At 49.3% G+C, this 26,002-nt stretch overlaps 1 protein-coding gene and 1 long non-coding RNA gene across 15 annotated transcripts in view; one reads left to right on the top strand and one right to left on the bottom strand.

Annotated features, from left to right (window-relative positions):
- The window catches only part of Kcnq1 (potassium voltage-gated channel subfamily Q member 1), a 285,308-nt gene that overhangs the window by 94,608 nt on the left and 164,698 nt on the right, over positions 1-26,002 (top strand). The window lies entirely within an intron of this gene.
- The window catches only part of LOC131424190 (uncharacterized), a 100,057-nt gene that overhangs the window by 30,255 nt on the left and 43,800 nt on the right, over positions 1-26,002 (bottom strand). The window lies entirely within an intron of this gene.

Genomic DNA, 26,002 nt, shown 5'->3' on the forward strand with positions numbered 1-26,002 from the left:
TAAGGTTGCAGACCTGTCTGGGCTCCCACCTCCAGGGCCTGCTGAGAGCTTTGCCATCTTAGGTGGTCTGTGGGGCTCTTCAACAGACTCGGAGAGAAGGCAGCTCAGTAGGGTCACGCTGGCCACACAGCTGATATGACTTCTGCTTGTGACACTATACACCTCTCCCCAACCTCTGCCATTCCCAGACGTGCACCTGGCTGGCCAGACCAGGGAGGGCAGCCGTGGGCACTGTGCACAGCCCCGCTCTGGCTCCTGGGCTGTGTGGGGGCCAGGGAAGGAGTAAGAGGTCTCACACAGGAGGCACACTGTGTCCATCAGGCAGCATCACTGTGAGAGTGGTCAGCGGGGTGGGCGGTGAGGTCTGGAAGCTTGCACTCCTGGCCGTGGAGGGAGGGTGGGAGCTGTGGGGTTGCTTTTCCCTTGAGAGTTAGGAAGGGGCAGCTGTGGCAGGAGGGACCCCCTCCCCCTCGGGCCTGATTCCTCTCTGATGACTTCAGTGTCCACCTCTGGGGGACGCTGATTCTGAAGGCTGAATTTCCCAGTAACTAGCTTTAAACCCAATTTGAATGGTTCTAGATTTTTCTTCCCTTCGGGCCAGTGTAGGTCTGTGAGGTGGCAGCACTGCCATGGGGCCTTGGCGAGGGCTCCTTGGGCTGGGGTCTCTGCTGATGGAAGGAAGCCCACCAAAGCCCATTTGATCCCAGCATCTATGGCAAAGGCCCCTTTCACTGCCCTGCAAGCCGCTTGCCCTGGGCAGACACGGGGACTGGGCTATGCAAAGACGACACAGTTGCCCTCGGTGCCCACTGGCTCAGCAACCCCCGAATGGACCAACCATGGACCAAAAACATTCTAAAAGAAAACTACCTGCTGAGCCAAAGATGGTGTTCCTTATCATTACTCCGTAAACAAGGAGGTACGGTGGCCGAGCACAGGACAGCCATGCTGACTGCCACCATGAAGCTAACCCAGGATGTGGCGCTTGCCCACGGTGCTTGCAGGCACAGGCGTGGGCAGAAGTCAAAACGACACCAATCCCAACTTGCTCCAGTCAGAACAGCAACCATCAGGAACGTGCACAGCAATAACTGGTGGTGAGGTTGTGGGGAGAAGGACACCATTGTGAGGGACTGCTGTGGGGCAGCCACTCTGGAAAGCAGTGTAGAGAGGCCTCAGAAGACTAGGGATGCAGCCACCACACGACCCACTCTCTCACCCCTGGGTGCGTTCCCAGGAGATTCAAGATCCACATGGCACAGGGACCCAGCCATGGCGATGTTTACAGCAGCACAGCTCACAGCAGCTGCATTGTGGAACCAGCCCAGATGCCCACCGACAGGTGAATGAGTTAAGAAATCGTAGAGATGTATATACTACGCAGCCGTGAAAAGGAATGGAATCATGGCATTTGCTGGTAAATGGCTGGAAATGGAGAATATCGTGCTCAGTGAAATTAGCCAAGCTCAGAAACTCAAACGTTGAACGCTTTCTCTCATATGTGGAAGCAAGAGTAAAATAAAGGAGAGGGTGGGGGAGGACACACAGGGACCCGGGCCAGGTGCCCTTACTTCCCTGCCTACCCATGGGCGGTGCTGGTGGGCTGGGGAGTGGGCCTTCCCTTGAGCACTCTGCAGGTGGAGGCGCTGGGCCTCCCGGGGGTGGCGAGGCGGGCCCTTCCCACCTCTGGTGCCTGGCAGCCTCCCTCCACACCAGTGGCTCCACAACAGCACAGTGAGGTGCTGGGTCACTGTCATCTGTCCTGCCTGCAGGCAGTTAGAGTCTGATCCTCAAATCTGAGGTGCTGTTCTTCACCAGGTGTGGGTGGGAGGTGGCACCCCGCCCGGCCCCATCTCTCCTGACTTCCCTGCGACCACATCGTGTGTCTTCCTCAGGTCGCCCACCCTCCCTCCAGCTCCCCGGGCCTCAGCCCCTTCTGTCCAGTCCCCTGCGTGGGTGTGTCCGTTCCGTGGTCTGTCCAGACTCTGTCCATGGCTCTGCCATCTCAGTTACCACGTTCTCTTTTCTACGCACCCTCGAGCGAGGGTGGAGTCTTCCTGACCTCAGCGCCTCCTGTGTCGCGCGTTGGTCCTCTAACAGGCGGACGCCTGGCCTCCGTGCCCTGCACAGGGCCCACCTGGGGCCCCTCCAGTCCGGCTCTGTGCCCTGCTTCCTGCTTTTGCTCTGGGGGCTCGCTCCCTCGTGGGCTGAAGCCCAGGCGGGGGCTCGGGCGGGCGGAGGCTCTGAGGGTGGCCTCCTTAGAGCAGCCGAGCCTGCGCTGTACAGTGGCCCGTGAACGCGTGAGTCCCTGGAGTCTCCATGGGGAGCCAGGCAGTGTAGGTGGAAACCCCAGCTCTGGGGCAAGAAGCCAGGCTGCACATGTCCAGAGAGACCAAGGCAGGTGCACCCCACCCGGCTCTCCCCGCTGCGCGTGGACTTGTCCGCTCGCTTGTGTTTCCTGTCCGCTCTTGCCTGCTGGTCCCTGTGGCTTCAGCCTCTCCAGGGCCTACTTTCTCCAGTGTGGGCCTCAGGTATCAGTCCTTGCCTCTTCTCCCTGGGCCCTCAGTGTTGGCCAGTGGCTACTCAGGTGGGCACGCTCCGGTGCCTATGTCCCCACAGCAGGGGGTCTGGGCTTCTAGGGACCCTGGCCCTCAGCAGCCTCCGCAGTGCGCTCGGCACGGCGCTGTCAGAGAGACTGCTGAGAGACTGGGCTTCAGGCAGGGTCTCATCCAGCAGCCGAAGGCCTCGTCTTCGTGCCAGTCAGAGCTGTCTGGATGTGGGAACCTGGTGCCACCTGGGCAGAGGGCTTGGTGCCACTCCCTGAGATCATCCCAGCCTCTAGGGAGGCCCAAGAGCCTGCATGTGTAATGGCCCCCAAGGATACTGTACAGCAGGTGGCCTGGGGACTGGACTGGGGAGACCAGGGTGAGGTCAGGCCAGGGCTGGGAGCCCACGTAGGACTTTGGTGACTTCCCCATCTTTCCACTGGTTTGCTGTCACTGGGAAGGGAGGGAAAGACACCTGTTTGGACAAGAGCTGGCCCCCTGGCCCTCCTGGCATCTGGCCCTCTGCTCTGGGGCCTATATGATGTTATCCGGGGCTTGATCAAGAGCATTTGGTGGTGACTCCTGACACGCGGCTCATGACAGCCTTAGGGTCCTGGGAAGGGGGCTTCAGGCCTCTCGGGCTGCCCCTCTGGGTGGTGGCTCAGTAAAGAGGCTGCCGCTGCTCTGAGGCTTGCCGCACTCTGTCCCCTGGCTTCACTTCTCTCCTGGGTCTTGCCTGGTGATACTCTGTGTCATCCTGTCTTCCCACCTCCCATGTGCTCTGTCCAGACGACAAGCGTGTCCACTTCAGATGGAGGCAGAGGCAGGTGAGGGTCCTCCAGGGATGCCCCGACCCTCCTGGCTCCCACCCGGTGGTGCAGTGTGACCTGTGAGGACCTGGCTGCACCTCTCCCTCCCACGTGGCTCCACTGAGCATGCCCTGTGCCTACCCATGGCAGGCTCTCGACCTGGGTGGCCTGCCCGAAGGTCCTGCCCACTGCCTGTCTCCTGATGAAAGGTGCCTGCACACAAGCTCTTGTTCTGGTTCTTCATAGAGGCCGTCCGGGGTTCAAGAATGCAAGGTTAGTTTGACATTCTTCTAAAACCAACGTGATGGGCCATATTAATGACGACTGACAGCCGTACCATCATCTCCACAGAAGCAGAACCAGCAACCACTCATTATGAAGCCTCTCACTGAGCAGAGAACAGCCTTTTCCACTGCTCTAGGTCACTGATCAAAAGCCACAGTCAGCACACCTAGTGGAGAAATGCCACTGCCCCTCAGGACCAGGGGCACAACACGAACGTCCCCTCCTTCAGCTTCCTGTTAAACACTGAGCTGCAGATGGCAGTCTGTAGAATAAGGCAAGAGGCAGAAACTTCAGACATTGGGTTGAAAAAGACGAAGTGCAACTGCCTTTATTTGAAAATTTCATGGTTTGTGGAGAATCTGATGATACGCAAGACACCCTGGGACTATGACGTGGATCAGACTGCACACGTCCACGCTGCCTCTAAATCACAGCAGCACATGACCTCGAATTTGAGAATTGTAAATACCACTTACTGTAGCACTGCACATGTGAAACACTTAGAGATTAATCTGGCAAAGAATACAAAAGAGTTGTGCTCTGGAACCTACAAAACCGTGCCGAAGGAAACTAGTGAGAATCTAAAGGAGTGGAGAGACACACCATGTGCACAGACCACGAGGCGCAGGTCATCTCGAGGTTCAGAGGAACACCAGTCAAATCCCAGCCTGCAAGTGGCCAGAACCCCCAAGGCACCGTTCGAGCCACCACCGAGCTGGGAGACCAGCTTTGGTGGCCTGGCCTCAGCAGAACCGTCAGCTCATAGACCTGTGGAGCGGGGCAGAGGGCCCAGTGGACCTGCATGGACAATCCAGGTGTGAAGGCAACTCAGGGAGAAAGGAAGGTCCTTTTAAGATCTTGGAACAACTGAAAGCCACGTGCCAAGAAATGAACTTGGCTCCACACTCTACACAATACACAAAAGTTGTCGTACAACCAGATTCAAAGCCTAAAATCATAGCAGAAAACAGGATCCTTAAGGAGGATTTCTTAGGTATGACAGCAAAAAGCATAACCCTCGTCAGCTCCAGCTGATCAACGGGACCCACCCAGTCTAAACCTCCTCTTCAGAAGGCATTAGGAGGAGAACCGGGAGACAGACCAGAGGCTGAGAAAAGACACTATGTCATCATCTGACAAGAGATTTGTATCTAGAAGGTAAAAAGGACTCTCACAAAAATGGACATTCACCAAATGAGACCCACGCGGAAGAACAGAGAAGATGCCCGCCGTCACCGACTGTAAGAGGAGCACAACTTAGAACCAGTGAGCTACTGTCACGCAGTGGTGACGCTGCCAGGACTTTTGGACCTGGGCCTCCTGCTCGGCCGGGAGAACCAAGTCCAGGCAGTGCAGCCGCTCTGGCCAACAGGCCGGCAGCTCCTGGACCACCTAGTGTGCATCTACCGACTGTCCAGCCAGTCTGTCCCTAGGTAGCCACTTGACGGGGAGAATCGAGGGCAGAGTTGCTCATCAGGGCTGGAGATGGCGTGAAAACTGGAAACAGCCCAGAAACCATGGGCCCCCAGGGGACTCCTCTCGAACTCGTGGAACCCTGTTCAACACAGGAATGAGCTCTTAACACACCTACACGGGGAATCTCCGAATAACCGCAGCGAGTGGAAGAAGCCAGGCAAGACGGAGTGCAGATCCACCTTCCTGCTTGACACACCACCTAGAAACCCAAGAGCAACCGAGAGGCAGAGGCCAGTGACTCCCCAGGACAGGGCAGCGGGTGTCCCATTGTGTCAACAGGGGCAGCGGTATCTTCATATGTCAAAAGCTGCCACTGTGCAATTTATTGTTTGTTATCTAGCTCACAAACTGTTTAAAAAACATTAAAATAGGAAAAAAATTTGCCCAGCAAAAAATAACCCCCAGATTTTTTAAGTGAAATCTGGGGCAATGGTCACTACCCATAAGACACGTGGCAATTTCACCAGTGTATTTTAAAAGCACTCATGAGTCGAGGTAAAAGAAGGAAGGAATGGAAAGAGTTCCCAGGAAAGGAAACGCCGTGCATAATCAGGTTGAAAAGCAGGTGGGGGAGGTTGTCTTCACTTGTCTGACCACCAAATATGGAGGTTTGAGGATGCTCTGTGGGTGGGTGTAGAGGGAAACACTCGGCCCCGTCACACGTCGGAACAAAAAGTGGACACGACTCAGCTGGCATTTGATGGACAGGAACGGGGCACGTGACTTTCAGTGGACGCGCACGCATTGGCAGAGCACTGCGGACCACAGGTGCACCGCCGGGAGGCTCTGCTTAGACGGGCGGGCGTGGTGCACCCAGGAGCAGCCAGCCTCTGGAGCTGCCTCCTTGGCACCGAGATGGACGTCCCGAGGTTAGATCCTAGAAACAGCGGCTCCTCCAGGTCGAAGGAATGTGCTCTAGCTATCGAGTGTGTGCAAGTTCAGGATTTTACACACTGGAGAGCCGTCTGCCTTGCTCCACGTCCCAGAGCAGGTCGTAGAACAGTAGCGCTGTCTGCTCTTGACAGTTAAGTAGAACTAAGGTGTAAACGCACCCATGCCCGCCAGGTGCAGGGGCCACCCCTTAATCCCAGCTGGGGAGGCTGAGGCAGGAGGTTCTCAAGTTGAGGGCAGCCTGGGCAACTTAGTGAGGACCTGCACAATGTAGACCCGTCTCAAAATGAAAACCAAAGGGCTGGGGATGTGGTCAGTGGTAGTGCTCCCCAGGCTCCGTCCGAGCACAGAGGGCCTGGTACAGTCGGACCTTGGTCTCCTCTGAGACTCTCCTGGGGTGGCTTGCTCTACTACGTTCGTTCACTGCGTGTTGGGGCGACTTGTTCACTCATGCTGATTTCCTCAAGGGTTTCAACTGTGTTACTACCTGGTAGCAACTGATTTTTTCCTTTAGTGATTTAGTGATTCCTTTAGTAATTTTCCTCTCTACGTAGATATTCTCTCTCTTTTTGCCTGAACTTTCTTGATTCTTTTTTCTTTTAGTCAAACTCATGAAAGATTTATCTAGCCTATTCATTCTGTGCTTATGATCTGACTGGGAAAACTACCTTTGTGCTATTTTTGTCTTCTATTTGATCAATTTAGGCTTTTATGAAGACATTTCCTCTTCCTGGTTATCTTCAGTTGGTTGTTTTGTTTCCTTTAATGAAGAGTAATACTTAGTCCATTTATTTAAAGTCTTTCCACCGAAAGGCATTTCTAAGGCTATAAATCTTACTCTGCTTGCAGCTTTAACTGTGACAGGTATCATATTCGTATCTCAGTATGAAAAATGTCCTACTAAATTGTTTTTTAATAGTTTTTATGGTTTTTATTTTGCGTTTTGATTTTTCTCTTTAGAGTTCTTTTAAGAAATGTTTTCTTAATTTTTAGGCAGTAGATTTTTATCACTGTTATTTATTTCTGATTTAATAGGCTTAAATTGAAAGGACCAAGCCTGTGAAAGCTCCACTTTTTTTTTTTTCAAAATGAAGACTTCCTTTGTGTCCAACTATAAAAATAAGACATGATCTTTGGACTGTGTGACGTGTGACATGGACTACGGGGTGTTCCACAGACCTTCCTCAGGAGGACACCTCCCGGCCTGTAGGACCCAGGCAGAATGTGCGCGGGGACGTCATCCCCGTGGGTGTTTATTCACTGCCCCGTGTAGATTTGGCCCCACCCCCCGCCGTCTTTTTCCCATCCTCACGCACCTGCCAGGTCTGGAAACCCACCCCTTCCTCTACGACTGTCTAATCACATTACCATGTAACACACAACACGTATTATACATGTTGTTATACGATTATTTCTGAAAGCTGACTGGCAGAGGCACGGAGTGTCCACCCGACAGCCTGCAGCCACCCTCCTGGGACCACAGCCCAGCTCTGCCACTTAGCCCCATGTGACCCTGGCCAAGCTACCGCCTCCCTTTGCCTCCGTTTCCACACCTGTGAGACCAGGATTCTAACTGCCCGTCCCCAGGGCTGCTGTGTCGACGGAGTGAATCAGGGCACATGGCCTGCCCTCTGCCCAGCCGGCAGCGCACTCACCACACAGTCCCTTTCTGGCCACGGACCTGGAGGCTGTCCTTCCTTCCAGGCCTTCCAGAATTCTGCCCCTGGGACGCTCCGTCTCCTGAGGGACGTGGGCACAAGTCAGGACGCTCCTCTTCGCTGCTCTCACGCTCACCTGCCCCCTCCCCTGGTGCCTGCGTCAAAAACTAGGCACTGTCTCATCTCCCTAGTGCCCTGCAGCAGCCAGTGACACAAGCCCACAGGACATTCTGGGTCCCCCCTGCTGGTCAGACCCGCAGGACGGCAGCAAGCACGCTTTTCTGCCCCTTGATCTGCTCGCGCAGTAACTTAAGGTAAATTCACTCGGAGGCTACGGGCACAGTTCTCTTTGTGTCGCTTCTTTTTATCTTTCAATTTTATTGCATTGTAGAATCACACTCTTGCTGGGTGTGGTAGCGCACGCTTGTGATCCCAGACGCTCGGGAAGCTGAGGCAGGAGAATCCCAAGTTCAAAGCCAGGCTCAGCAGCAGCAAGGCCCTAAGCCACTCAGTGAGACACTGTCTCCAGATAAGATACACAATAGGGCTGGGATGAGGCTCAGGGGTCCATGCCCTGAGTTCAACCCCCAGTAGAAAAAAAAACATAAAAAATCAAAATCAAATCAAATCATCCTCTCAGATGAACCCCCGGTGTGTGTGCCGGGTGCTGGAGATGCGCTTTGCCTCAGGGCCAGCCGGCTGTCAGAGAACCCCTGGACCCGTGGGCCCGTGCGCAGGTGTCTTCATTTCTGTGTGATGGATTTCCAGGACTGACTGCTGTTCTGGAGCTGTTCTAACAGAACACCAGGCCGGGCAGCTTGAACAACAGACGTCCACTTCTCTCCAATAGGAGGCCAGCTCAGGACAAGGGCAGGTTTCTCCTGGATGGCCACTCTATCGCCGTCTTGAGGTGGTCTTCCCTGTGTGCAACACCCTTGGTGTGTCTCTCTGTATGTCCCAATTCCTCCTCTCCCAAGGCCACCAGTCAGAAGGACTCATTGTAACTGCCTCTCCCAGGCTCCTGTCCCCACAGCTATGTCCCAGGGCTTCAGGGCGAGGCTGCCACTCACGAAGCATGGAGGAGACAGTCGGCCCATGCACAGGGACATGTGCACTGCGGACCCACAGGTCCAGCGCCCAGCTGCTTTCCTTACGCACTGCCTGACCTTCATTCCCAGGGCTAGGGTCCCCTTCCCGCAACACTGCCGGCCATTATTGGCAGAAAGTTTCTTGGCTTCTTAGCCAAGTGGGGTGAGAATCACTGACATTTGGCACCAGATGATTCTTTGTCCAGAGTGAGTATCCAGTGAGCTGTCGGGTGTCCAGCAACATCCCCGCGAGGTGCCCGGGCATCATTCTTTCCCTCTGATAACCAAAAACATCTCCCCGCAGTGCCAAAGGTTCCCTGGGGGTCAAGACAGTCCCCCATGTGAACAACTGGACTATAGTGAGACCTCAGAGGCCTTACGCCCCGAAAGAAAACAAAACCTTCTTATTTGGAAGTAATTTTGAACTTCAGAAAATCTGCAAGAGTGAGCGGTGGCACCACTGTGCCCGTCACTAGATTCACTGATTTGCTCACTGCTGCGGCTTTGCCTGGTCCACGGGGCCACTGAACTGCCTCCACATGTACGCAACAGCCTTCTCTTGCCGTCCCCTGATCACAGAGGCTCTCCGCTGGGAGCCGCAGTGCGGTTCATCTGTGCGGTCAAGCACGGGTGCATCCCTGGATCTCATGGGACCCTAAGTCCAGCTCTGCTGGTTGAGGTGACAATGTCCTTTGACACATGTTTGCCCCTGTGCAGGACCCAGCCTGCGTCCCCCTGCTTCCAGCTGCGTCTCATTAGCGTTCTTGAATCTGGGCGCTTCCTGTCTCTTTGATGACTCTGAAGTTTTGAGAGATAGAGTCCTGCACTTCTTGAGGACTTTCTGATGTTTTCTCAAAACTGGGTCCACGTTGTCCTCCCCGCTGAGGTAGCCCAGAATGGACACGGTGTCTTCCTCAGGGTGTCCTGAGGCACACGAGGCCACCTGCCCCTCAATGGTGGCATTGAGGCACCGTCCACTCCTTCACTGTATAGTTGCATGTTTTATCTTACAACAGACAAACAATCTGGGGAGGTTCTTTAAAGTCATGCAAATATATGCTTCTTTTTTAAAATGTGCAGATTTAGATGCTTTTTGGAACCAGTGTTTATCATGGTAGTTGCAAAATAATGATTTTCCAACTATAGCACCCATCCAAAAAGCACTAAAAGAAAAAAAAAAACGTTCACAGTATGGAGTTATCTAATTGTGGTGTCCATTTCCCCTTTCATAATGGATGATGTCTGTGATGCTCAGCGTTTCTTCAGGTGCTTATTGGCCACCTGATTTCTCCTACAGTGAAATGTACTTTGGGTCCCAGGTCTAAGAAGGCTTTGCCTAGCTCTAACTATTTTCTCCTGTAGTTTTTTTCTTAGTTTCATTAAGGTGTACACCTTGCAATTTACCTACTCAAAGGGTACAATTTAGTCATTTTCGTATGCCTGAAATCTATGCAGCCATCACCTCAGCTGTAGGACATTTTCTTCACCCCAAGTGGTGGCTCCAGGTCTTTTGGTGTCACCTGTCAGCTGCCCCGTGCTGCAGCCCTGAGCCAGGCGACCTCTTCTCTGCCTCTGTCTGCATGGTGTGTCCTGGCTGTGCTACGGGAAGGGAATCACGCAACCTGGCCCCGCGCCTGGCTGTCTTCACCTGCGACCTCCAGGTCCATGCTCATGTCACAGCGCGTCCTGGCATCTCACTTGTCCGGGGGCTGAATGACAGTCCCTTGTGAGAACAGACCAGGTCTATCCGCCCCTGCAGCGGCTAAGAAGCATCCCAGCCACGTCCACTTTCTGCAGCTATGGGCCATGCTGCTGTCCACGTGGGCCGAAGCTGTTGTGTGGACAGGTTTTCATTTCTCTGGGTAAATGCAAGGGAGCAGAAAGTGGAGTCCAGTTGTGGCTCCAGGGCTGGCTTGTCTTCCCAGGGGCTCAGGGAACACAGCAGGCGTGAGCTCCGGGAATCCCCTGTTGTCCCCAACACTTGTTGTCTTTTTGTATTTGCGGTCTTGGTGGCTATGGAGTCTCGTTGATGTTTCCATCTGCTTTTCCCCGTGACTAAGGATGGTGCGTGTCTTTGTGTCCATCGACCATGTCTGTCTTTGTTGAAGGACTGTTCAGGGCCTTCCAAGTTCAGGACTGGGACCTTCTGATTTTGAATTGTAAGATTCCCTAGGTGTACTAGCTACAAGTCTCCCACCAAGACAGAATCTGTAGGTCTCTTCTCCCATCTGTGGCCTGCCTTTTCACTTTCTGTATAGTGTCCTTTGACCAAGGCTGTGCATTTTGATGAAGTCCAATGACTCCATTTTCTTGTTGCTTGTGCTTTTGGTCTTATATTTAAGAAACCTCTGCCAATCCACTGTCGCACACATTTGCCTCTATTTTTTTTTCCCCTAAGTATTCTGCAGCTTTATCGGTTACATTTATTCCTTTGATCTGATTTGAGTTTTGATACATGGTGTGATGGAGTGGTCCAGATTGATTTTTTAATGTGGAAATTCAGTTGTCCCAGAACTCTCTCTCCAAAACTCTATGCTTTCCCCCCTGGATTTCCCCAGCACCTTGTCAAGTCAGTTAATCCTAGACACGTGGCTTCATTTTCAGACACTAACTCTCTCCCCCCGATCTGTGCTCACTGGGTTCCAGGAGCCCTGTCTGGACACCACTGCGTGGTGGTGAGTCTGGGAACCGGGAAGTGTGCCCCTCTCCTGCGCTCTGCTTCAAGATCATCAGGCTCTCCTGGGCCTTCTAACAGGAGCTTGTCACTCCTTGTCACGACCATGGGAAGGCAGCCACGGTCGGCCAGCAGAGTCTGTGTTAAGTCCGTAGCAACTTGCAGAGCGTCCCGGCTTCACTGTGTCAGGTCATCCCATCCATGAAAGTGAAATGGTTTTCCATTTATCTAGGTCTTTTCTTTCAACAATGTTTTGCAATTTTCTGAGTGTAAGCTTTGCACTTTATTGTTAAATTTGTTTCCAAGTATATCCTTCTTTTTCTTATGACAAAGATACATAAAAGGAACCATTTTCATTATTTTAAGTGTCTAGTTCTGTGGCAATAAAGTACTGCAGTGGTTTATTTTTTGATATTGCAAATTAAATTATTTGTTTGGCTTCATTTTCAGACTGTTCTCTGACAGCGATAGAAACACAATTGGATTTCAGTTGACCTGGGGCCCTGTGAGCATGCTCAATTGTTTATCAGCTGTAACAGTGGAGTGGACAACTTGGGATGTTCACTTCGTCTACAGTCAGTTTTACTACTTTCTCTTCAATCTGGTTTCTGTCTCCTTTTTCTTGCCTGATTTTGTTGGACAGAAGCCCCACCCCATGTTGAACAGAGGTGGCGAGAGGTCTGCTTGACCGTTCTTGGTGGTCAAGGGAAACGAGTCTCCTACCCTCCCGCAGAAGGCTTGCTGTATGCCCTTCGCTGTGTATTTCCTCTCTGTCCCCAGCACGTTGAGAGGTTTCTGTTTCCGTCTATCATGGCAGGGTGTGGAATTTATCAGATGTTTTTTTCTCTACCTCGGTTGGTACTTAACATAAGTTGAATTTTTGTTACCTCAAAACTCATGTTTTAACCCTAATCCCTAGGAGGGAGTCTTAGGGAGGTGATCAGGGCATGAGCGGACCCCTGATGCACAGGATGGGTGGGATGGAGGCCTTGTAGGAGAGCGCAGAGCACTGTCCACCCACCATGTGAAGGTTCTAGAAGGGCCCTCCTCAACCAGGAAGCCAGCCCTGAGAACTTCCTACAAGAGTTCCTGTAAAGCAGGTCTGCGACCAGAGAATTCTATTTTGGTTTATTTGCATTCTTTTTGAAAGATGATTTTTTTCTGGAATAAGATACTTGCATTTTTTTTAAAAAAAAGAACTATTTGCACACACTGACTTGCCGTCTCCTGGGTTCCACGATGCTGTTGGAAAGGGTGCTCCGTGGGGAGCCCCGACACTGAGTGCCACACAGCCTCACCACCTCCTCGTCCAGGGGGCAAGAGGGGTGACACTCCAGGACCCTGCTCTCAGTGATCTGCAGAAGGGGACAGAACACAGGGATGGGAAGCGCTGAGCAAGGCCACTGCTCAGTGGTCCGCCACCTCTGAACCGTCTCCCTTCAGTTCTGTCAGCGGGGCCTCTTCTGCCGTCAGGCTCTGTGGCTCACCATGGGTGCCCTCGTCTCCCCTGCTGACCTGACCCCTCCTCTCCACACGCCCTCTGGGACTCAGGCCAGGCAGCTGCCTCTGACGCCCAGGGCCAGCCCAGGGCCAGCCCAGGGCCCTGCACTGGCTCGGTCGGTCGCACTGTCTCGTCATTTACCTGTGTGTCCGTGGCTCTGGCCATATCTACCGTGGGCACTGCACATGGGACCGTGTCTGGGGTGCCAAGGGCTCCGTGCAGGTGCGGAGGGGCTGTGCAGCAGGACTCGGTGCTCTCCACTGTCCCTGGGCCGGGCCTTTGGCGCTCTCCCTCCCTCAACGCCTCGTGTGGGGAACGGCATGTCCTACTGTGCCATTCGAACCCCTTGCTAATTTCTTCTCCCTACTAGTGAAGTGACGGTCTTAGTAACAAGCATCTTAGGTGAAAAGTCTGCTTCAGGTTAAATCTCTTCAAATACTGTCCGCCCAACCTCCTCTCCAGGGCCTTTTCTTTCTTCTGAGGACTGAACCTAGAGATGCTTTACCCCTGAGCCACATCCCCAGCCCCTTTTATTTTGAGACAGGGTCTTGCTAATTTGCTGAGGCCGGCCTTGAACTTGTGATCCTCCTGCCTCAGCCTCCTGAATCCCTGGGATTACAGGCCTATGCCACTGCCCCTGGCTTTAGTCATCTTTACAGATCTGTACTTGTGTTTGTTGATGTTTCTGCAGCTAGCTCAGACTGGCTGTTCGGCAGCACTAGTGAGATTTTCATCTGTGTAATTCTAATTTGCACCTGCAGAATCTCTAATTTTTAAATATAATCAACATGGCCTTGTTTTCTGATTGACGTGTCATTAAATACTTTCCTTCTCTAACAGGGTTTAGTTTCGTTTTCTGAGCACATTTATGCCACCACCTTGGGCTCCGGGCCTACCTGGCCGGCCTCGAGGCCCTTTGTTTCTGGCCGAGCTCTGCTCTTGCCTGTCTCGGGATCCTTCACTGTGGAAAACTGGGCGTGTGATCGCTTGCTGTGGGTACCCTGGATTCTGATCCCCGACACGGGGGGCGGGGGGGGGGGGGGGCCTCCCGCGCGCCTTTCTCAGCTGCACTTCCTCGGCACCCACCCTGCGTGCGTGGCTGCTGAGGTCGCCGCTCAGCTTGGTGTTTCTTAAGCCTGGCTTCATGGTTAGAACCCTGAGATGGGCCCAGCGACCGGTCAGGCCAGGGTCAGTCAGAGCTGCGTTTAAGCCCCTTATCGGTGGATCTTCCACCTTTGCTCTGGGAATCCGGGTATGGGTCAGGACACTCGCTCAGTCCAGGCACGTTAAACTCTGTCCTCTGCTGTGCTGTCGGCTGCAGGGAGGCGGGGGGTGGGGTGCGGGGGCCGCAGGCAGATAACAGGGAACAGCTCTGATCTCTCGAGAGCACATGCAATCTTCCGTATCTCCAAGAATCCCTTTGAAGACGTGTGCTTGCCCCAACGAGTGCTGAGCAAGGGGCTGCCGTGGTGGTGGCCTGAGGTCACTGCTGTTGACACGGGACCCAGGTGGGCAGGCAGCCAGTGCTCCTCAGGTTTTGTACCAATGAGTGGGGCGGGGGGAGCCCCACGTTAAGTCACCACAGACCTTGGACTGTGTACAAAGACTGAGCAGTTTCTTCCTTGAGTAAGCACTTTTCAATCTACCATATGCCTTTGGCTAATTTCCAGGGTCTTAAAGGGGTTGACAGGATTGTCCAGTTTATCATTGCCCTCTGAGTTACCTATTTTGTTATTACTTATTAATTTTTGAGATTCTGGGGTGTCACCATTTCCTGGCTGGTCTCAAGCATGGGGCTCGAGGGGTCCTTCCACCTCACCCTGCTGAGGAGCAGGGACCGTGGATGTGCCCCCGCCGAGCCAAGCCCCTGGCCTGTCTATGAGGTCCTCGCTCCACCATTCTAGAGGTGACCCACACCTTTTAATTCAATTTCTAAAAATGCACATTCATGTCCTTCTAAGAGTCAGAACAATATAACAGGATCTACCGCAAGGAATATCCTCCACTCCAAGACACCCTGCGTCCTGAACTCCTGCCCTTGTAGTGACGGGCCCCACTTCCTAGTTCAGAGCCCGCGGGGTCCTGGTGAGCCCACGCAGCCCTTCCTCAGCTCCGTTCCCCGAGTGCCTTTAGAGCTGTGCTTCTCCTGCCTAGGCTGCCTCCTGGAGCCCCTCAGGGCGTTCCTAGAGGTCTGCCTCATTCTGGTGTGGTTGTGCGGCACTTCCTGGTGGGTGTACAATGCTTCCAAATAATCCCTTGTGCTTGCACATGCAGGTGGCTTCTAGATGGCAGTGCCCTCACCAGCCTGTGGCCTTTGTCTTTCATGGCACTGCCAATTGCAACTGTGAATTTCTTTCTCCAACTGCTCATTGCTGACATATAGAAACACAACCGGTGTGTGTGTGTGTGTGTGTGTGTGTAACAGGCAGCCTACGTCTTTGCTGAATGGTGTTGTGAGTTTGGGATTCTCTATATACAGGATCATGTCACCTGTGAATGCAGTTTTATTCCTTCCTTTCTCGTCTGGAGACTGCCTGTCTGCCTAATAGCTCCAATGAAACCTCACTACACTGCTCAGGAGCAGGGGCAAAGTGTGCAGCCTCATCTCACTCCTGTCCCTACCCAGGGAACACTTGAGTCTTTCACCGTCAAGTGTCACGTTAGCTATGGGTTTTGCATGAATGGCCTTTGCCATGTTTTGGAAATTCCCTGCGATTCCTAATTTTCTGAATGTTTTTATACTAACATGTTGAATTTTGTCAAATGCTGTTTCTATCACTGTGCTGACCACTTGGGTTCTTCCCCTTCATCCTACTAGCATTTTGGAGAGACAGTCCTTGACTTAGCAAGGATTCAAGTTAGATCTTTTGACTTCTTGGTGGCATGAAAGCGATGCACCCTCTCGGCACTATATATGAGGTTCTGATCTTTCCTGCACTGAGGTATTCTCTTATGAAGCTGGGAAGTAGCACCAGCCCACAGCCCAAGTCAGCCGAGGTCAGGAGGGGCACCTGGGGTTGCTTGGGTGCATCTTCCATGATGGTTTCAGTTCCTGGCTCCGATGTGCATTTCTTGGTGGTCAGTGCTGCTGGACCTCTGTTCACTGACCTGCTGATCGCTTAGGTATCCTTTGGAGAAACACCTGTTCAGGCCCGTGACACTCTCCTCGCTGTGTGTGGGAGCTCTTTATATGTCCTGGACACTGATCCTTAACTAGGCAGATGCCTGTGAGTGCTCTCTCCCACCCCTGGCCGTCTCGTCTTTGTCGATCGTCTTCTCTGCTTTTCAGCCCGACATTGGTGGTCTGCTTTCACGACAGATCTTTTAGTGTAATACCCTTAGATCGGGCATAGGCCAGGGCCGGGTGCTTCACCCCTCTGTTTTCTTGGCATTTTACAGTCTTACATTCAGGTCCTTTATTCATTTTGACTGGATTTTGATCCACTTTAGATTGATGACGTATAGTGTAAGGCAGGGTCCAGCTTTGTATGTCTGCGAGGGCAAACCCAGGTTTCCCCGCACCGCGCGTCCAAGAGTGGCCACTGTGAAGAAGCCCCCTCTCGGGGGCCCCGCTGCAACTGGCTGACCGTAGGTGTCTGGTTCATTTCAAGGCTCTACTCGGGTTTCACTGGTCTGTGTCCCTATTTTCATGACAATATTGTATTGTTTTAATTATTATAACTTTGTGATATGAGTTAAATCAGGAAGTGTGGTGCATCCTTACTTTTTCTCAGAATTGTTTTGGCTATTTGGGTTTTTTTGTGGATCCATAGGAATTTTAGAATTTTTTCGCTCCTTTCTGCCAGGAATTCTGTGAGGACTGAGGGGGGAGTGTGTTGAGTCTACTCACGGTTTAGGGTGATGTGGCCATTTTAACAATCCTGGCTCTCTCTTTCCAAAGAAGGGAGAGCCTTCCATTTACCTGTGTCATTTGTCATGCACATTTATCTGGTCATCTTCATTTCATATTAGTAATATTTCATAGTTTTCAGGTCTTTCACATCATTGCTTAAATTTATGTCTAAATACGTTATTCATTCTGTCATAAATGGGACTTTTTCTAGATCATTAATTGTAGAAATGCAACTGACTGCGTGTTCGTTCTATATCATCTCTAGCAGCTTTTTCTGGGCCTGCGGGGTTTCTACCTGTAGAATTATATCATTGGCAAATAAAAATGATTTTTCCTCTTCCAATGTGGATACACTTTATTTCCTCTTCCTGTCTGACTGCTCTTGAGGACAAGTGAGGAGAGGGACTTCCTTCCCTTGTACCAGGTCTCAGTGGGAACCTTCCATAAACAACCTTTGTGCTATTGGGGAACTGTCACTCTACACCTAAACTCTCAGTCGTATCAAGAAAGTGTGTTGAATTTGTCAAATGCTTTTCCTGCATCAATTGAGATGATTGTGTCATTTGTATCTTTCAGTCTGTTCATGTGATATATGACATTGGTTGACATGTGCATGTTAAACCAGCCTTGTATGCCAGGGACACAGGACACTTGGTCTTGATGTATAATCTTCCTAATGCGTGGTCGGATTTGGATTGCTAATATTTTATTGATAATTTTTGCAGCAGTGTTCATTACAAGAATTAGCTTGTGGTTTTATTTTCCTATAGGGTCTTTGGCTGTGATATCAAGAGGATGCTGGCCTTATAAAATGTGTTAGAACGCATCCCCTCTGACTTTGTGTTTTGGAAGCGATTTAGAAGTACAAGATGATCATCTGTGGAACGGTGGTGGTGTTCAGCTGTACGCGGTCTGCTCCTGAGATCTGTTGCTGGGGGCTTTTCGCTGTTCTGCCCCCTGGGCTCTTCAGTCCCCCTTCCCATGGTTGGAGATTTAGCAGGTTGCATTTTTCTGGGGACTCGTCTGTTTCCTCTCTGCTGTCTAATTTGCTGGGATTTAATTGTCCATAATGCTCCCCATGAGCATTATGGAGCATCTGCTGGGGTGTCCTCACATTCACCTCTGATTTCCAGCCATCCTCCTATTCCCTAGGTGGCTTCAGGGTTTGTCAAATTCTGTTTTCCAAGATCCACCTCGAGTTTACTGGCGTTTTCCCCCTGTTTTTTCTTTTCTCTGTTTCTGTTCCTTTCTTCTGCTAACTTGCCTTCATTTTGTTCTTTTGCTAGTTCCTGAAGGCAGAATTTGAGGTTATTTATTTGGTGTTTTTCTTCCTTGTGATCTGGGCAAGGAATCTGCTGCTAAAGCCTCCCTCTCGGAGCCACTGTGGCTGCCTTCCGAGGGTCTGGGCATGCTGGTTTTCAATTGTCATGTGTCTCAAACAGTTTTTAGGTTTCCCTTTTGATTTCTTCTTGACTTTATCAGTAAATGATAGTAAGTTATTGAATTCTGCAACTCGTGCTAGAGAACTGCATTTCGCCCTGCAATGCCGTCTCCGCCTCCTCTTCTGGAGTCGGACGGTTTGGTGTGTATGCATGATGTTAGGGCTTTTGATCAGTTGATATTTTTCTCCATACGTAAAGGCCTTCTTTACCCACTCATCTTTCATTAACATAAGCTGCACAGCTTTCTTTTGGTTAAGGTTGGCATGGAATATTATTTTTTATCCTCTCACTTTCGATCTATTTGTGTCTTTACATCAAAAATGAGTTTCTTCTACACAGCATAAGTTGGATTTTGTGAAAACTCCATTCTGCCATCTTCAATCTTTTCCAGAATTCAAGTTACACCTAAAGCGATGACTGACAAGCAAGACCTACCATTTTGCTACTTGTTTTTTGTATGTCTCAGACTTTGTATTCCTCACCTCCTCTCGTATTACCTTCTTTTTATTTAATGAATTTTTGGCAGTGAACAGTTACGATTCTCTATTTGATTCTGAGTGAGTTTTAAAGATATTTCGGAGAAGTTGTAGGTTCACAGCAAACTTGAGAAGAAGACCCAGAGAATTGTGCATATGCCTCCTTCCCCACTCCTAGAACAGCTGCCCCACCATCACCCCCACCATCAAAGCCCTCACAGTCTCAGTCGGCAGTGGCCTCCAACATTAGCACCGAGTCCACACTTGACATGTGGCTTCACTCGTGCTTTGCAGGTGTGTGGGTTGGTGAACAGGCATCCACAATCAAGACACACACCCACATTTCACTAACTCAAATCCTCTGTGTTCTACCTGTTCATCCCTCCCCGGTCCCCAGTCCCCGGCAACCACTACACATTCTACTGACTCCAGTTTTTATTTTCTGGAATGCCTCAGGATCGGGACCTTACGACGTGGAGGCTGCTCACAATGCCTCTTTTACAGAGCGACAGGTACTCAAGTTTTTTGCCTTTCCTTTCACACCGTTGGGTGCCACGGCAATTCTCATAGATCTGCATTTCCCCAGGGACGTGACAGGTCCTTAATGGCCTTCGATATATTTCCACTGGTGAGATGTTTTTAGTGCTGAGGGTGCCCCAGCGGCCCTCTACACTGCCACACTGAAAGACGTCTGGGCTGCTTCCAAGTCCTGGTCTTCATGGACAAAGCTGCTGTGACGTTCACAGGCAGGTTTCTGTGTGAAACTTGCAATTGCTGAAATGTGTGGAAAGGGTAAATTTAGCTTTGTAAGGAACCACCAAACTGTTTTCCAAACTGGCTGTCCCACTTGCCACGCTCCGTCACGCCAGCGTTGGGTGCCACTGCAATTCTCATAGATCTGCATTTCCCCGGGGACATGACATGTTCTTAATGGCCATCGATATATTTCCACTGTGAGATGTTTTCTGAGGCCTCTGACCCATTTTGTAATCAGATCGTTTTCTTACTGTTAAGTTTTTAAAGTTCTTTGTATTTTTTTTATCAGATGTGGGTTTTGCATATTTTCTCCAGTTCTGTGGCTTGTCTTTTCTTGACTGAAGGTATTATTCTCATGGAGTTAATTTACTGAAGTCTATCTTATCAATTCTTTCACGGATCAGGGCTTTGGTATTATATCTAAAGAGCCATTGCTGAGCCACAGGTCCTCTAGATGTTCTCCTGGGTTATCTTCTGCTTTGGCAGTGTTTATATCGTAGTAGATACATAAAACATAGAATCTATCATTGTAACCACTTTTAATTTACATTTGCATTTATATCATAGATGTACGGCCGTTGTATCTTCGTGTTGAACGGATCCCTTGGGACCCTCTTCGTCTCAGTGCAGGGGCTCCTGCCTTCGTCTGTATTTCTTCACATGTAAGGGGCTGGCTCTGCAGCCCTCCTGTAGGTCTCTGTCATTCCCTCCTCTCACTTTGGGTCCATGGGTGTCCTTACTGCTGAGGTGAGTTCTTGTGGACGGCATGTCATGGACCCTTACTTCTCTTCCATCCATTAATTGGGAACCGTAGGACTCTACCCTCAAGGTCGTGTTGTAGGTGAAGACATCCTGCCGTCTTGCCGCTTCTCTCTGGTGCTGTGAGGTTCTCGGCCCCTCTGTTCGTCACTGGGGTCTGAAGGTCACCACGTTGAGTCTTTCCACTTCTCTCTGTGCATCTGCGTTTCTGGTGGGATTTGCACTTCATGGTGGTGGTGGTCATCTTTCAATCCTAGATGTGGGGCTCCTTGAGTACATCTGAAAGGCCGGTCCTGCTGTTCATGAATTCCTTCCGGTTTTGCTTGTCTTAGAGGGACCTCACTTCTTACTCTTTCTGAGGACAGCCTTGCTGGGCACGGGGTTGCTGGATGGCAATTATTTCGTTTCGGGACTTGGCAGAGGTCACTGTGTGCCCTCCGGCCTGCAGGCTTCCATCAGAGGAACGGCTATTAGCCTAATGAGGATGTCCTTAAATATGACTTGCAGCTTTCCTCTGGCAGATTTTAGAATCTCATCTTGTCTTGTGCGTCTGACAGTGTGACTACACATGGCGGGTGAAGATCCTTCCGTGTCTACTTGGGGCCCTGTAAGCCTCCAGGACCTGGCTGTCTTATCATCTTTCCCAAAATCATACAGAACTTGTCTCCACTCTGTGGAGCTGCTGCGTACACGGGTACACGTGTGCCTTTATAATGACTCTCAAATAGGATGCATACCAACAGCAGTGTGGCTGGGTCCGGTGGCGCTCCGTTCCTGTCTTCTGAGGAACCTACCTGAATGATTTCCAAGATCAGATAAGTTTCCTGCCATTATTTCATTGAATGTGTTTCATGTCATTGGCTTCTCTTCCCTCACCTCTGAATATGTGGATATTGAGACCATAAATGCTTTTTCCGTTCTTTCTTCTTCTTTTTCTTTTTTTTTTTTGGGGGGGGGAGGGGGGATTGGTTGGGATATTTCGAAAGACCTGTCTTCAGATATTCTCTCTTCCACTGGACCTAGTCTGTTGTTCACCTATATTTTTATTCCCTTATGAATTTCTTCAAGATTGCTATTTAGTTCTTTCTAAAAATATCTACCTCGGGGCTGGGGATGTGGCTCAAGCGGTAGCGCGCTCGCCTGCCATGCGTGCAGCCCGGGTTCGATCCTCAGCACCACATACAAAGATTTGTGTCTGCCGAGAACTGAAAAATAAATATTAAAAAAAAATTCTCTCTCTCTCTCTCCTCTTTCTTTAAAAAAAAATACCTACCTCTTTGCTGAATTTCTCATCAATATCCTACACTGTCTTCCTGATTTCATTTAACCGTTTGTATGCTCTTAGATCTCATTAAGCTTTTAAATAACACTTCCTTATCAGACACTCACACTGACTGGGGCAGGACGTGTTGCTAAGTTGTGCTCTTTTGGTGGCATCATATTATTTTGAGTTTGGCATGTGTGTTTTGTTTTTGGTTTTGATATCAGGGATTGGACCAAGGGATGTGTGACCACTAAGTCACATCCCCAGTCCTTTCTATTTTGAGACAGGGTCTCACTAAGTTGCTTCGGGCTTCACTAAGCCAGCTGAGGCTGGCATTGAATTTGTGATCCTCCTGCCTCAGCCTCCCAAACCACTGGGCTTACAGGAGTGTGCCACCAAGCCCAGCTTGTTCTGTTTTGTGTTCATGTTTCTGATGCTCTTATATTGTGATTTTTGCATCTTGTGGATTAGGGACCACACTTACTACAGCTTTATAATATAATTTTTAACCAGAAAGTGTGAAGCCTTTAATTTTGTTCATCTTTCTCAAGAATGCTTTAGCAACTCAGGGTCTTTTGTGATTTTATAAAAATTTTAGGATTGTATAAGAATTTTATAGGGATTGTATTGAATCTCTATATACTGCTTTTGGTAGTATGGATTTTCGACAATATCAATTTTTCTTATCCATGAACAAGGCATATTTTCTCATTTTTTCTAATCTTTATAGAGTTTTTAACAGTATTTCACAGTATCCAGCATGCAGTTATTGTGCCTCCTTAGTCTTACAGCCAGATTCTGGGAAGTCCAGTCTCTCCTTGCCTGTACACAGCCAGGAAGTCACTGCCAATCCAATGCAAAAAGGTCTTTGCCACGTTTTCTTCTGAGAGGTTTATGGTATCAGTTCTTACATTTAGATCTTTGATCCATTTTGAATGACTTTTAATGTATTTTGGAAGCAGAGGTCTCAACTTCATCCTTATGAACATAGATTTTTCCAATTATTGTCTATTGAAACAAGCAGAGCTGGAGGATCACAACACCCGACTTCATATACTACACAGAGCTGGAGTAACAAGGCCCGAGTGGGTTCTGGACCGACACACAGACCGACAGTCTGTTTTGGAGCAGGTTCTATAAGCAGCTGTTAAATATTTACTATCGTGATAACTTAGGAACCAGCTTTTTTGGGGAAAATGTTCTACAGATTTTAGTTGATTCCATTTGATGACGTATGATATTTTTTAGGACTGAAGAGTCTTTGCTTAGTTTATATCTGGATAACCTGTCTCCTAGTAAGAAAGGTGTGTTGGAATCACCCAGTGTTATTGTATCAGGGTCTATATGAGACTTTGATTTAAACAGTGTGTTTTATGTAGGTTACACCAATGTTTGAGGCATAAATATTTGTGACCATTTTGTCTTCTTGTAGAATTGTTCTCTTGACCAGGGTGGCATGACCTCCTTTGCCTCTCACTAATTCTAGCTTAAAGTCTGCTTTTTTTGAACGATAAAAGGCTACTCCCGCTTGTTTTCAGGCACCAATGGCATGGCATTCCAACGCCAATCCTTCCACCTTAGCCTGTGGTTGTCTCTGCCTATAAGTAAAAATCTCTTGCAAACAACACAGAATTGGGTCTGGTTTGTTGGTTTGTTTCAGCACCAGGTTTTGAACCCAAGAGTGCTTAACCACTGAGCTACATTTATTATGATAATAATAAAATTATCATTTTTATTTTGAGACAGGGTCTCACTAAGTTACTTAGGACATTGCTAGGTTGCTGAGACTGGTTTTGAACTTGCCCTCTCCTGCCTCCTCAGCCTCCCCCATGCCCTGGGAGTCCACAGTGCACCCCACTGTGCCGGGCTGGGTCGAGTCTTTGAAGCTGTTCTGCCAGCCTGTGTCTTTTGATTGGAGAGTTGAAACCACTTACGTTCAATGTTGTTATGGGAGATATGTACTAATTCCTGCCATTGTGATTTGTTTCTCACTTGCTGAGCTACTCTTCACATGAGATGTCTGTGTGTGAGCTCTGGGATTCGTTTTCATGTGCGTGTGGTATTTTGTTAAATATTTTCTATAGCGATAGCTAAGGAATCGTGAATTCTTTCCGCATTTGCTTATCTTGGAAGGTTTTGTTTCTTCTTCAGTTCTGAGGATAGCTTTGCTATATATAGCAATCTTGGTTGAAAGCTATTTTCTTGGGACTTAGAACATCATTCCAAGCCCTCCTGGATTTGAGAGTTTGGGTTGAGAAATCATAAGTTATTCTGATTGGCTTAACTCTAAATACAACTTGGTGTTTCACTCTTCTGATTTCTCAAATTCTGTGCTTGTTCTGTATGTTAGGCATTTGGATTATGATGTGTCACACACAGGTTCTTGTTTTCATCTTGTTAATCTGGGATTCTGAAAGCATCCTGTATCTGAGTGTCTATCGCATTCTCACGGTTTAGAAATTTTATCATGATTTCCCTGAAGAGGTCAGTCATACCATTAGTCTGCATCTTATAACATTCTTCTATTTCAGTGATTCTTAAACTTGGTCTCAGTGTGGTAACAGAGTTCATAGGCATTCTGGTCATAGCTACTTCTTCTCTTTCATACTAGCTGAATGTTCAAAGTGGCCGCTTTGTGTCCTGCCTTGCGGTTCTGTCTTTATTGATTGTGTCCTTCATTTCCAAGATGTCTGTCTGGTTCTTTTTCAGTATCTATCTCTACCTCCATATTTAATTTCTCATTCACATCCTGTACTGACCTCCTTCCATTATTCAGTTGTTTTCTGTGTTCTCTTGGAAATAATTGATCATTTTCTAACCATTCTTTTGAATTCTTTACTGGTATTTCAGCCACTTCCATATCTTTGTGGTCAGTTACTGGCCAATCATGAACTGTAGGAAGTATTGTGTTATCTTGCTATTTTGTGTATTTTTTTTATTCCATGTTGGGTTTTATGTCTCTGTTGGGACAGATTTCTCTCCCGCTCTTATTTCTGGTCCCTCAGAGCAGTGGTATCCACGACCTTCTGTTAATTGTGCTTTTGCTGTAGGAGTAAATGTCCAGGGAGGGACCTGAGGCCCCCGGCCAGTCCGCACTGTTCATTGTTAAGACAGGAAGGGAACTGATTTTTGTGGGCTGGCTTTCTATCCTGACTCTTTGCCTGATTCGTTTACCCTCACAGACTTTGGGAGGAATCTGTCACACCTGTGGTTGCTGTCCCTCCTTTCAGTCTGCGGCCTCTCTGTCTAGGATCTGGTGGGATGTCCAGCCCTCTGCTGAACAGAGGGGACTGAAGGCGGCTGTCACCCTGCCTGATGTCAGAGGAAAGCCTGTGGTGCCCGCCGTTGTGGGTGATGTTCACGGTGTTTTTCCACTGTGGCTTTTATTATTTAGGTATTTCCTTCTACTCTTTTCTAGGAGTTTTACGATTTTGTGGTTTCCACTTAGGCCTGTGATAATTGTGACTTAGTTTTTGTGAGAGTTATAAAGTCTGTCTAGACTGACAGCTTTTTCCACGTGGATGTTTAATTGGTTTTGTTTTTTTAACTACCGTTTGTTGAAAAGACCACTTTTCTGTGTTGTCTTGCTCTTGTTTATTACAGATGAGCTGAGTGACTGATGTGGCTCAAGACTCTGTTCTGTCCAGTCATCCACCTGTCCATCCTTTTACTAATCCTACACTCTCTCGGTTGCTGAAGCTTCACACAGACCATGACGACGGGGGTTGCCAATCTCCTTTCCCACTCATTCTGGACTGTGTGGCTTACTCTGTGTCTCTGTTTCTGCACGTAAACTTCAGTCAGTTTGTCAATACAGACAAAGTAACTTGCTGGAGTCTTGTTTAGGGTTGACTGAATGTATGTATCAGTCGGGATAACACGTTACAGCCCTGAGTTCACCGATTCATAGGTATGTGCTGATTCTCAATCAGTGTGGTCACCTGACTTCATGGATTGTATAGTTCTGCACATACAGACCTACCTGTTTTTATACCTGAATGTTTTCATTTGGGGATGCTCATATAAATGACATAAACATGAGGAGCAGGGAGAGAGCCGCCTTCAGTCCCCTCTGTTCAGCAGAGGGCTGGACATCCCACCAGACCCTAGACAGAGAGGCCACAGGCTGAAAGGAGGGACAGCCATCATAGATGTGCTCCTTGATCTTTTCACTTTAAATTCCACTTCTTGGTTTTGGTCTATAGGAAAACAACTGAACCCTACATATTAACTGTGTACCCTGCAACCTTGCTACAGTTGTCTCCCACTTCCAGGATATTATTTTATAGATTCTTTTGTTTTTTTACATAATCATGTCACTTCCAAACAGAGTTTTATATCCTTCCTCCCAATATCTACACTCTTTCCTTGCTTTTGTGCTGCGGTATTTAGGACTTCAAGTAAGCTGCTGAAAAGCGTCATGGGTGGGGACTAGCCTGGCTTTGTCCTGATACAGTGGGGAACACCCAGCTTGTCGCCACTCATTATTATGTTAGCTATATATTTTTGTAGATATAATTTATC

This window comes from Marmota monax, unplaced genomic scaffold, assembly GCF_021218885.2.
Source record: "Marmota monax isolate L192 unplaced genomic scaffold, Marmota_monax_Labrador192_F-V1.1 WCK01_AAM20220418_F8-fsc00038, whole genome shotgun sequence".
Taxonomy (NCBI): domain Eukaryota; kingdom Metazoa; phylum Chordata; class Mammalia; order Rodentia; family Sciuridae; genus Marmota; species Marmota monax.